The sequence below is a fragment of the Elephantulus edwardii genome, unplaced genomic scaffold (assembly GCF_000299155.1).
Source record: "Elephantulus edwardii isolate Elephantulus edwardi_28Jun2011 unplaced genomic scaffold, EleEdw1.0 scaffold00383, whole genome shotgun sequence".
Lineage (NCBI taxonomy): Eukaryota > Metazoa > Chordata > Mammalia > Macroscelidea > Macroscelididae > Elephantulus > Elephantulus edwardii.
Genome location: NW_006400133.1, coordinates 262,859 through 274,408, shown reverse-complemented (window position 1 = coordinate 274,408; position 11,550 = coordinate 262,859).

The following is an 11,550-nucleotide window of genomic DNA, read 5'->3' as shown; positions in this document are numbered from 1 at the left end:
AAAGACTGATAACACAACTACAAAATGGGTAAAAGACTTGAAAAGAATTTTCACAGAGGAAGATATTCATATGGCCAATAGACACAGAAAGAAATCGTCCAAATCACTGGCAATAAGAGAGATGCAAATCGATACCACAATGAGATACCATTTCCAGCAGCAGTGACAAAGTTTAACAGGACAGCAAGTAATAAATGATGGAAATGATGTGGTGAAAAAGGAACTCTTATTCATTGTTGGTGGAATTGTACAATGGCACAATAACTCTGGAAGCAGTTTGGCACTTCCTCAAAAAGCTGAACATAGAAATTCCATTTGACTCAGCTATTCTATTGCTTGGAATATACCACAAGAAAATGAGAACTGAGACTCAAATGGAAGCTTTTACACCAGTGTTCATAGGAGCATTATTCACCATCACAAGAACATGGAAACAGCCCAGATGTCCAATCACAAATGAATGGAATGAGAAGTTGTCATACGTTCTACAATGGAATACTACACAACACGCATAAGCAATGATTTTGTAAATTAATACCTAAATTGGGAGGGACTGGAGAACATTATACTGAGTGAACTAACTCAGTCCTACAAGTACAAATATTGTACAAAACCATTACTGTAGAGTAAGCATGCGGATCCATTGGGAGGAGGGGAGTAGAGGGTTGTAATCTTAGGGTTGCACAATTCTATGGCTGTGGGGGAAAAGGAAAGGGAAGGATATTTTGTGAAAAAAAATTATTCAAACTTTGTAAATAAATAAGTATAAAATAAAAAAAGAGCTTTCTTGAGAAAGCTAGTAGAGAAACTGCTCCGGCTATCACATCTCCCAGAGAAACCTCATCTTTTAAGCAAGAAGAGAGAGAAAAGGAAGCTTCACAGTTGTAAAATATGAGAGGAGTTACTTCTTTTTATGTTTTTAAAAGTGTTTCCTTGAAGTGAGAGAGATAAAACTATAAATGAGTGATGAAAAACCAATTTTAAAAAAAAAGAATAGATGAAACAAACAGACAAAAAATATTTATTTTTAAGTTTTGCCTGAAGGTTAGATCTTTTTGAGAATTTACACTGTTAATGTAGCAGAAAAATTTATAACTCTGAGATAAATAGAATACTCATATATTGCTAGTAAAAATGAAAAAGAGTACAACCATACTGGAAACAATACTGTTGTTTTCTGCAAAATTAAACATATTCTTCCATATAGTTCGAAGTTTTCATTTGCATAATTATCAAAAAAATAATGAAAACTTACGATAAAAAATCTATATAATAATAGTCATAAATCTTATTCGGCTGATAATAGCTTCATATATAAAACCAAAGCAACTGTCTTACAATGGTGAATGGATAAACTATAAGACATCCATACCAGGAACACTATTCATTTTAAAAAAGTACTATTGGTGCTTACAAAACATGCTAAGTGTCAAGAGAATTACTATGAATGAAAAAGCTAATTTCAAACTGTATCTGTTGTGTAATTACATTTCTATAATATTTTTAAAATAAAGTATTGAGAGAGAGATAACTGTAGAACAGATTAGTGTTTGTTAAAGTTTAACAACAAAGGTAAAGGTTACAGAGCAAGTAAGCTAGGTAGGGAGAAAGGAGAAGGCTGATTCAGGCTATAATCTCTCCATGAAAGATCCTTGTTATCCAATCATTCTGTATCTTGACTATGATGGTAGTCACATAAATCTACACTGGTGAGAGATTATTAAGTTTGGTATTATGGTTAGGTGTCATAGTACCAGTTAATAGTCATAGCAAACTTCTATAAACAGAACAAAATACTCTCCAGCACTGTTAATCTCATAATCTATGTCATCTTTCACTCTATGGTTGCAGCCACTGTGTCAATCCACCTCACAGAGAATTTTCCTTCTTTTTTTCCCCACTGACTTTCTACATTACCAAGGATCATATTTATCTCCAGGGACAGATCTTCTCCTGATAATAAGTTCAAAGTGCATGAGACAAAGTCTTATCGTCTTCACTTCTAAGGAGCATTTTGACTGTAAAACAGGTTTGTTCATTCTTCTTGCATTACATTTAATATTCTTTGCCAAGAGTAGAAGTTTAGGTTTATTGTTCACAACTAAAGGTTTATTGTTCAAAATTGCTTTCCTAGCCACCAGCTTGATCTTTGTCACATGGCTGGAGGGAACATGTGAATAGGGTGCCCTAGTCTATCCACAAGGGAATGTATAGTTTGCCATTCCACCAAGTTTTTGAGCAGGTTCAGCAGTAGAAAATTGGGAATCTCACTATCAACAAGGAAGAGGGAGCAGACAATGCAGCACTTATCCTTTTGAACCAGGGATTCCTGTGCCAGTCAGACGAATATCTACACGAGGATAGGAGAAGCCTCAGGAGAGAACCAGAGACTGACATGAATCAGAGCTAACTTGGAACTGCTGTCCCGTGGAGACAGAGTTAAGAGTATTCACCTAAACTTTCTGCAGGACTGAGAGAAGACACTTGTGGTGTTAAGGTTTTATTGTTCAAAATGACTTCCCTATCAATTAAATTACTTTGCCATGTTGATGGGTAGGACTATGTGAATAGGGTATGATAGCCTATCCACAAGAGGATTGGCTTTTTTTGGTCAATCCACAAGAGGATTGACTAGAATTACCAACTAATTGAGCAGATCTAGTGGGAGAATTGGAGAAACCTTGCAACTAGCAGGGAAGTAAGAGAAAATGATGTGTCCTTGAGAGCCAGAGAGTCTTGTGCAATGAGACTAATGGCTACAGGAAAAACAGCCATAGGAGCCACAGTGTAGAATCAGAGACTTGACGTAAGATCAAGTGGACCCTGGGACAGCTATACCATTAAACCAGAGTTAAAAGCCTTTTATCCAAGTTTATAGGAGGAGCAGTGGGAGGAGCATGAGTGACAGGACTGAGAGCTTCTAACACTGACCTAAAGATGCAAGGCTCAAGGCTACGGCTTCCACAAGCACATTTTGGAAGCTTTCCTGACTGTAGTCTGCTACTAACCTGAATTATAGCTTTTTACTTCCCCAATATGCTTCTGTGTGGTCTGTGAACTAGCATATTGAATTTTTTTAACCCAGTAAAGCAGTAAGATTGGTGTTGAGATGAGTAGAAAGAGGTGTAGGAGCATGGAGGACAGGCCCAACATTATGGGAATTAGTTTTGAGTTGTTGATGTTATTGACAGGGACAGTTTCAGTTTGTGAAGTTGGTAAAGGCCAGATCCTGCCTCTCCTACACAGCTTTTGCTCTTTCTACATCACCATAATTGGTGGGACTAAGGAAATTCTGTAAGGTGTGAGACTGACATCAAAGGGCCTGTAAGCACATTGGAGAAGATGCCTGCACTGAGGAATTGCATCCTGCTGTCAACTTGAATTGTAGCCTCCTAATTTCTCAAATAAACTCATAGTCACCAGCATGGTTCTGTGAGATATATGTGGAGTTATTAGACTGGGCATGGCTATCCCCATGCTGCCTATGCTAATTTCACACCAGAATTCAAAGGCATTAATTAGTTCTTCTTCAGTCTTCATTATTTATTGTCAAGCTTTCAGATAAAAATGTTGTTATTTGTTAAGTACCCTTAGGTCAAGTAAAACCTCGTCATAGCAACCCTATGAACAAAAGATTTGAACTCTGTCCATCCTTTGAACTCAGCCATCCTTGTCTTCTCTGACACTCAAGTCCATTGATACAGCCTCCATGTCAATCCATCTCATTAGGGATCTTCTTTTCTTTTACTGATACTTTCTACCTTTCCAAGCATGGTATATCTTTCCAAAAATAGATTCTCCTAGTTACTGTAGTTATGTGTCATGTTGTCATCTGCAACTCATAGTGACTCTATGCACAATAGCTCTGGACCCTCTCCTCTCTTAAACCAATCTCACTGTCTCCATTACACTTATCTCAATCACTCCAGTTACTATATCAATCCAAGTCCTCTGTGTTATTTCTGTCTTGCACTGTTCCTCCATCCTTCCAAGAACGATATTTTTCGCCAAGGGCTACTTCTTCCTGGAAACAAGCCCAAATCATCTGAGACTGAACCAAAGAGTAACTTGGCTTCAGCCTCTCCAGGAAAAACCTGTTTGTTCTCTTGGGAGTCCATGGAATGTTCAATACTCTTCTCAGCACCACAACTCAAAGTAATCCTTATTCATTGTCCAGCTCTCTGATTCATGTCATTTTAAAGACCAGGTCCTGGATCAAATTCACCATAGTCTCTAGACTGGTGTCATTGCTCTTCAGTACTCGAGAATGGTCCCTGACAGCGGATTTTTTTTCACTGTATTTTGTCTTTTGACTTCCTGACAGCTGGTGCCGAGAGTGTTGATTATGGAACCAAAAAATTGCTGAAATTATTGAAAATCTCAGTCTCTTCTCCATATATTATAGTGCTTCCATAAGACCCAGTTGTAAGAATATTTGTCTTGTTGTTAGTGAGCTTCAATCTACATTGCAGACTCCAGTCCTTGAATTCTGCTGCGAGTGCTTCGAGCCCTCTTCAGTTTAAACAAACAAGGTGGTGTCATCTGCATGACACAGATTGTTGATGAGTCTTTCTCCAGCCCTGATGCCACCTTACACCTCATAAAGCCAAACCTCCCAAGTGATCTATTCTGTATATAGACTAAAAAGGCATAGGAAAAGGTCACATCCTTGACACACTCCTTTCCTTATTTTCAGCCATGCAGTTTTACTTGCTCTGTTCTGTTAACTGTTTCCTGGTCCAAGTACAGGTTTCACTTGAGTATAATCAGTTATTCTGGGATTCCCATTCTTCTCAATGTTAGCCGCAATTTGTTGTGATCCACACAGTCAAATGCCTTTGCATAGTCAATGAAACACAGATAGACATTCCTGTAATATTCTCCGCTTTCAGTCAAGATTCATCTGTTATTGGCTATGATGTCCTCAGTGCCACCGCCTCTTCTAAACCCAGCTTGTATCTCTGGTACTTCTCCGTCAATATACTGTTTCAGTTCGCAGGATCTAGCTTGTGTGTGATATTAGTGATATTATTTGACAATTTCTATACTCTGCTGAATTGCTTTTGGAGGGGATGGGAATAAATATGAATCCTTTCAAGTCACTTGGCCAGGTAATTGTCCTATAGAATGCTTGACAGAACCTGTTGAGCATACCCAGTGCAGCAACTGTTTATTGAACTATGCCAATTGGTATTCTATCAATTCCTGGCCCTTGTTTTTTGCTAGTTCCTTCAGAGCAGCTTGAACATCATCCTTCATCACCCTTACTTCTTTGTCATATGTTGTTTCATGAAATTCTCCTGTATCTGCCAATTATTTTTAGTACACTACCTTTGTGCACAACTTTCATCTTTTTTTTTGCACTAGTTTATTTCCAAAATTCTAATACATTGTATTAGAGAACAGATTCTTTCAATTTCCCTCACCCCTCCACCCATCAAATTGTACAACCTTATGATTAATCATTTCCCCTCCTCCTTTTGCACATTCTCATCCCTCCGCTTCCACCCTCTCCTATCCCTCTTGTATCCTTATACTTATTCTACAACAATGGTTTTATACAATATTTATCCTTGTGAGACTGAGTTAGTTCCCTCAGCATAATGCATTCCAGTCCCTCCAAATATAGATAATAATTTACAAAATTATTGCTCCTATATGCTGCATAGTATTCCATTATGTGAATGTTCCATTTTTTCTCAATCCATTTGTTTGTGGTTGGATATTTGGGCTGTTTCCATGTTCTTCCAGTGATGAATAATGCTACTATGAACATTGGTGTAAAAATCTCTGTTTGTGCCTCAGTTCTCATTTTCTTGGGTAATATTCCAAGTAATGGAATACCTGAGTCATATGGAACATCTATGTTCAGCTTTTTGAGGAAAGGCCAAACAGCTTTCCAGAATGGTTGTCCCATTTTACAATCCCACTAACAATGTAGAAGAGTTCCTTTATTATCACCTCCTCTCCAATATTAATTACTTGGTGCCCTACTAAACTTTGCCACTGTTACTGGAGTGAGATGGTGCCTCACTGTGGTTTTGATTTTCATCTCTCTTATTGCCAGTTATTGGAGCATATCTTCATGTGTCTGTTTGCCATTCAAATATCTTCCTCTGCTAAAATTATTTCCATGTCTTTTGCCCATTTTATAATTGGTTATTAGTCTTTTTTTTTTTTGTGGAGGCCCAGGAGTATTCTGTATACTTTTGTTATAAGATTCTTGTCTGAGATGGCATTACCAAATATTTCTTCCTAGTCTGTAGGTTTTCTTTGTACTCTATTGGAAAAAGTTTTTGATGCATACATAGATTTAATCTTTAGAAGGTCCCATGCATAAATTTTATCCTCTTCAGTTGTGCATTTCTGGTTGTATTTGTAAGTCTCTTTATACCTTGAACTAGCATTTCTAAGCATGATCCCAGTTTGTCTCTTATGGACATTATGGTTTGGGGCTTGAATACTCTGCCCATAACATCCTTAAGTATTGCTACTCGAGACTTTAGTTGGTTCATCAATTTCTTCAACTTAAGAAATTCTGAACAATTTTGATGTTCTGACTCCAGCTCTTTGCACATTTTTTTATAATATTTAACTTTGTCTTCTCAAGCTGCTCTTTGAAATCTTCTCTTCAGCACCTTAATTTCCTGATTCTCACCACCCCCACCCTCCTCACCCTCCCACACTGTTTGGCTTCTTGACATTTTCATGCAATATTCAGAATCTTTTCTGACATTCATCTTGGTCTTTTCTTCCTCCTTGGTCATTGTTAAGACTTTGCATTCTTCATGGATGATACTATTGATATCATCCCACAGCTTGTCTAGTTAGTGTCCCAGACCTCAAACCTGTTTCTGAGATTTTTTTTATACTCAAGTGCATTAGACTCAAGATCAAATTTTTATTTGAGGATTGGTTTAATTTTCTTTACTTTCAGCTTGAACTTGCATATATTAATTTATGGTCTGTTCAATAATGAGCAACTGGCCTAGTTTTCATAGCTGATAAGGAGATTCTCCAGAGATTTTTTTCCCCCACAGATATAAACAATCTGAATCCTGTGTAGACCATAAGCTGAAGCTCATGTGTATAGTTGCTTTTTATGTTCTTGTAAAAGCTATATGCAATAAATAAATCACTGTTTGTACAAAAATCTATCTCCAGCCTCGTTTCTGTCACCAAGCCCATTTTCTGACTACTGATCTTTCTTCCTTGTACCCAACTTTTGCATTTCAATCATTCATTATTAGCAATGCATCTTAATTGCATGTTTGATCAATTTCCATTGGAAAAGTTGGCAGAAATCATCTCTTTCCTCCTCTCTGGCTCTGGTTTTGGAACATATATTTGAATGATAGTGATATTAACAGTTCTCCTTGTATGCCTGTATTATTCTGACACAACTTTGTGTTTCAAGATAAATCTAGAAATAGTCTTTTATAAAACAATTCTTTTATATATTGGTTTGTATTGGGGAAAATCTACTGTCAGAGTACTGAAGAGCAACTACGTCAGCCAAGAGACGAAGGTGCATGTGATATTAACGATATTGTTTGATAATTTCTAATTCTGCTGGATCACCTTTCTAGAGAAAGAGAACAACTATGGACCTCTTCCAATTTGTTGTCCTGATAGCTGCCCTCTAAATATCCTAGAGTAAACGGATGAGTGCATTCAAGGCTGCATCTATTAATTGAAACATATCACTTGGTATCACATTGATTCCTGTGGCCTTATTTTTCTAATGCCTTCAATGCTGCTTCCTTCAAAAATGGTAAGAACAGTAAGTAGATAGGAAATTGTCGAAAGTTCAGACAGGATTTAGAAGAGGCTGTGGCACAGAGACATCATTGCTGATGTCAGATGGATCCTGACTGAAAGTAAGGAATACCAGAAAAATGTCTGTTTGTACTTTCTTAATTATGCAAAGGCATTTGACTATGTGGTTCATTACATGTGGCTGACATTGAGAAGAATGAGAGTCCCAAAGTACTTAATTGTGCTCATGAGAAATCTAAAATAGAAGAATGGGACCTTCTTAGAATAAAATCCCTTCACATATCCAAAAACTTCTCCAACAGGATAAAAAGGAAAGCTACAGACTGGGGAAAAAAATATTTGGTAATGACATATCTGATAAGGGACTTACATCTAGAATTTATAGAATACTTGAGCACCACAACAAAATAAAGGCAAACAACCTAATTGAAAAGTGGGCACAGAATATGAACAGACACTTCACCAAATAAGACAATCAGATGGCAAACAAACACATGAAGATATGTTCAAAATCTCTAGCTCTAAGAGAGATGTAAACAGCAAAATTTAACAGAACCGCAAACAATAAATGCTGGTGAGGTTGTGGAGAAATTGGAACCCTTATCCACTGTTGGTGGGAGTGTAAAATGGTACAACCACTATGGAAGGCAGTATGGCACTTTCTCAAAAAGTTGGAAATCGAAATACCATTTGACCCAGCAACTCCATTACTGGGAATATACCCAAAAGAAACCACAACTGCTTAACTGCCACCCTAGCAGTTATATGCTCACACATATTTATCGTGGCTTTGTTCACAATAGCAAAGAGTTCGAAACAACCCAATTGCCCATCAACAAATGAATGGATAAAGAAGCTGTGGTATATTCACACAACGGAATACTATGCTGCACTGAAAAACAAGGAATTCATGAAATATTATACAAAATGGGTGACAGTGGAGAACATTATGCTAAGTCAAATATTTCAGTCACAAAAGGACAGATACTACATAATGCCACTGTTGTAAAGCAGGACTGACATTGAAATTCGAGGAAAACTAAGAAGGGATAAATAATGTATAATACATTGAAACAGATGAAGGAGAGAACTGTTTAGGAGGAATATATTATTAGGTATTATTGTCATGACAAAAATTCAGAATGAAAGCAGCATAGTAGTGTGGACTGGGGCGGTGGGGGGGGGGAATTGTACAACAATAAAAGATTTTTTTTTACTTTTCAAAGAGAAAAGTGAAATGGGGGGCCTGCATGGGCAAGGAGGAAAGTTTAAAAAAATCAAAGAATGGAAATAAAAAATTAAATTTTTTTAAAAAATTGAAAAGATAAAAAAAAAATCCATACCTGGACCAAGATTCTGTTCTCTGATCAGAGCAGGAGAACAGTGCATGGTTTAAAATTAAGAAGGGAGGGTGCCAGGGTTGTATTCTCTCCCCATAAATATTTAATCTATATACTGAGCAAATTATTCAAGAAGCTGGACTTAATGAAGAAGAATGTGGCATCAGGATCAGAGGGAGACTCATCAATAACCTGTGTTATGCAGATGACACAAACTTGCTTGCTGAAAGTGAAGAGGCTTGAAGCAATTGTTGCAGAAAATTGAGGAATGCAGCCTTTAATATGGATTGCATCTCAATGTCAAAAAAACAAAGATTCTTACCACTGGATCTATAGGCAATATCATGATGGATGGAGAAGAGATTGAAACTGTAGATAAATTCACCTTACTTAGATCCACAATTAACACCTTTGATACCAGCAGTAAGGAATTAAGAAGACACATTACACTGGGAAAAATCTGCAGATAGGGACCTCTCCAAATTATTGAGGAGTCATTTTGTCAGTTTGAGGACTAAGGTGCCTTTGTTTCAGGCCATGGTCTTTCTGATCACTTGCTATGCATCTGAGAGCTGGACAATAAATAAGGATGACAGAAGAATTGATGCATTTGAGCAGTAGTGTTGAAGAAAAGTGTCTGAACATGTTGCTAGAATGGTCTATTCCTTAGAGAAGGATATAACACATGGAAGGGTGGAGAGTTGGAGAAGGAGAAGAAGATCCTTGACCAGGTGGATTGACACAATGACTGCTAGAATGGGCTCTAGTGAGTCAGAAAGGGTGAAGATGGCACAGAGTAGGACAGGGTACAGATCTGTTGTTCATAGGCTTGCTATATGAGTCACACTCAATCGACAGCACCTAACAACAACAACAAACAACAGATCCACAGAGATCCACAGTATGTGTGACAAAGCTTCATTGTCCTTGCTTTCAAGGAGCACTCTGGTTGCATTTTCTCCAAGCATGTCAGCTCAATTTTTTTTTTACTGGCTGTTGTTGTTATGTACCATCTAGTCAGAACCATCTCATAGATGACCCTTTAGCAGGTTTTCAGAAGCAGTTCATCACACTGGAGGAGATTGTCCATCCTTCTCCCTCAGAGCAGCTGGTAGGTTTGAATTTTGTGCCTTAGGGACTTAAGGTTGTTGCTGTCCACTCAACAGCAACTTAACAGAGACACCCTGATAGGGATAAGAATGACAGAGATACACCACTCTGGGAGAGGATCAGAGAGTCAATCTAGCTCAATTTTATTAAGATCTGCAGTGGACTTACATACAAACATGTAAACAAGAAGAAAGGATAGGGTGGGCTCACAGACATGGGACATGTGGATTGGTTGGGAAAACCACAGCCTCGTGCAGACCACTCCCAGCTCAACAGATGCAGCAGCTGTCTTCCCAGGTGGCAAGATTTCTCAAGCCTGTACAGCCAAACACAAGGGCCCTTTCTCCACCCCATATTAAAGGCCATTGGGAGGCTTGCACTTATTTGGAGCTTAGGCGATCTGAACTGGCCAGAGGCCCTCCCTTCCTCCCCAGCATTCTGCAACAATGGTAGTCCATGGAATATTCAGTACTTTTTTTGCAACACTATAACTCAAAAGTACTGTTTAGCTCCAGCTCTGTATTCTCTTTGTCACTGTAGAGAAATCCAATTGATTTTTGTATGTTGATCTTACATCCTGCTACTTTGCTGAATTGGTCAACTATGTCCAATAGTTTTCTTGATGAGTCTTTAGGGTTTTCTAAGTATATTATCTGTCATCCTCATAGAGGGATAATTTTACTTCCTCTTTTCCAATTTGTATACCTCTAATGTCTTTCTCTTGTCTTATTGCTATCACTAAGACTTCCAATACAACATTAAATAAGAGAGGAGATAATGGGCATCCTTGCCTAGTTCCTGTTCTTAAAGGGAATGCCTTTAACCTCTCTCCATTGAGAATAATGTTAGCTATCGGGTTTTCATAAATACTTTTTACTATATTGAAGAAATTCCCCTCTAGTCCTATTTTGTTGAGTGTTTTAATAAGGAAAGGGTGTTGGATTTTGTCAAAGGCCTTTTCTGCATCAGTTGATAGGATCATGTGGTTCTTCTTCTTTGCTTGTCAATTCCACTACTGGGAATATACTCTAAAGAGACCATACATGACATCCAAGTAGATACATGCATACCTATGTTTATTGCGGCTTTGTTTACAATAGCAAGGAGTTGGAAACAACCTAAATGTCCATCAACAAACAAATGGGTAGAGAAGCTGTAGTATATTCGCACAATGGAATACTATGCTGCATTGAAAAACAAGGAACTCATGGAATATTATTTAAAATGGGTGACCCTGGAGGACATTATGCTGAGTGAGGTATCACAGTCACAAAGGGACAGATGCTATATGGTGCCACTGTTGTAGAATGAGGCGGGCATC